This window comes from Pygoscelis adeliae, unplaced genomic scaffold, assembly GCF_000699105.1.
Source record: "Pygoscelis adeliae isolate BGI_AS28 unplaced genomic scaffold, ASM69910v1 Scaffold399, whole genome shotgun sequence".
In the NCBI taxonomy this organism is placed as follows: domain Eukaryota; kingdom Metazoa; phylum Chordata; class Aves; order Sphenisciformes; family Spheniscidae; genus Pygoscelis; species Pygoscelis adeliae.
Genome location: NW_008825609.1, coordinates 1,668,880 through 1,670,891, shown reverse-complemented (window position 1 = coordinate 1,670,891; position 2,012 = coordinate 1,668,880). Strand labels below are relative to the sequence as shown.

The following is a 2,012-nucleotide window of genomic DNA, read 5'->3' as shown; positions in this document are numbered from 1 at the left end:
GCGCCTGTGGCCCGGTAGCAGACACACTGTCACTGTAGTGGGGAGCCGATGGGTTGTTGGCAGGGCGGGGAGGGTGGGGTTAGTCTTTGTTTTGTTTGTTTTTATCCTTTCTATTTAACACTTTATTTTTCCTCCCTATTTTTTTCCTAATTTATTTACCCCTCTTACTGTCTCTCTCTTTTTTTTAATTAAAGAGCAAAACTTTTTATTACTTTGTAATTTAAAAAAAACAAAAAAAAACCTGAAGAACTTTGGGGGGGGATTTTGTACTTTTTTCCTGTGTAAATATTGGACTTTTTTGAGCTTTATCGTGGTTGTTAATTTGAAGTAATAAAGTAGAAAATGATAAAGTGACGCCAGCATCTGTCATTTCTTCCTTCCCTGGCATCCTTGCGGGGAGTGACGTCTTACACGCAGGAAGCGCTGTCTTGCAGCCGAACCCGTTCCCGAGTTCCAGGAATGAGTTTGATCAGAATTACTGGAAAAAAGGCACAGGGCTGGAGTGCCTAAAAATAAATCTGAGCCGATGTCTGCAGTTGCAGCCTTGGAACAGCGAGAGCTATGTGAAATCCGATTCAGGATCTCTCGGTTCCTGGATTTGAGCCTCTGGTGTCCCGTGTGTCTGGCCTTCAGGAGGAGCGGGATGGGACCTTTCCACGCCATTGGCTTTGGGTGTGCACTGAGTTTGACAGAGGTGGACCCTGGGTTTGTATTTTCTTGCTTTCTTCTATTCTCAAACTTAAATCACGGAGGAAGGGGGAGGAAAGGGGTCAGAGCAGCAGCCCTGAGCACGTGTCAACAGCGCTGTGCCTGATACAAACACGCTGAACTCCCTGTAAAGTGGCACCTGCTGCTTTGGAGTCTGTGGTGATGTGGTTGGCTTGGGTTTCTCCTCCTTTGGTTGCCTGACCTATCTGGCAATATACTAAATTTTAATACTGATTTATTTCTAAATCACTGCTTCTGTAGTTATGCTGCTCTGCCTTACCCAGATGAGAGGCCTATTTATTTTTTCAAGCATTAAACGAATTTAAGCTGTGAGGGGGATTGTGGCAACAGCCTAATCATCAACTCGGGCTTCCTTTTCTCGGGTGGCATCTCTGTGGGTTTTTTTTTCGGCTGTTGGGAGAAGTGCCAGACTCCCCTGATCGGAGCGGTCCTCACGTGCCGAGGGATCTCTATGGAGAGGCACCTGGTTCCATGGAGGATGGGAAGGCTGGAGCTGAAATGCAGGGAGATGAGAACCCACCTCCCATCCCTGCAGCGGGGTTTCTACAGCGGCAGGCTGTGTAGAACTCTTGAAATTGATTTTCAGAAACACCTGCTGGGAATAAATGATGGATCTTGGTGACTTTGCAAATTCCTTCCGAGCCTGTTCCCTGCCAGCTGAGCAGGAAGAGCTGCCCCTTCGTTTGCCTGCTCTGTGGGGCTTCCAGCTCCTCGGATGAGCGAAGAGTAGGAGGGAAGAGGAGGGTAGCTCGGGGGTTATGGGGTATTGTCCTGTTGTCTCTATCCTGCATTGGCCCTGCCTCCATTTTGAGTGTGTTTTTGAGGGATCAGAATGAAACTGGACTTTTTCCCTTCTAAATCTTGTTTTCTGTGAGATGGAAGAGGAGCATTGCCTACGTGGAAGGCAACACCCATCTCTGCGCGGTGCCTTTGCTCCACTGAGTTTGCTGCCTCCACTGCACCGCTGTGAGGCCGCGCAGCCTTGATCCGGCTGGGTTCAGGAGAGGTTGCTGTGTTCCGGAGGGGAGCTCTGTTTTGGGACAGGAGGGAAACGCAACGCCATTTTGGGAGATACGGGGTAGCAGCTCCACGGGTACATCTGTGTTTCAAAAGAAGAGGGCAAGCGCCAAAAGTACAGCTTCGGTTTCCAGCACCTACACGCATGTTTTTCCTCGGAGTTTTGGGGAAAACGGCTCTGAGGTAGAGGTGGAAATCTGCCTGGGGGGATCTTCCCGAGGGCAGTGCTGTCCTTAACCGGCCTGGGGGGGGAAACCCGGCTGCCC

The 2,012-nt window shown here is 49.6% G+C and overlaps 1 long non-coding RNA gene across 1 annotated transcript; it reads left to right on the top strand.

The window, feature by feature from the left end:
* The first annotated feature begins 600 nt into the window (after window positions 1-600).
* LOC103924167 lies at window positions 601-1,344 on the top strand. Its single transcript, XR_663976.1, has 2 exons — window positions 601-705; window positions 1,133-1,344. It is a non-coding gene; the product is annotated as an uncharacterized LOC103924167 (long non-coding RNA).
* Window positions 1,345-2,012: the final 668 nt, after the last annotated feature.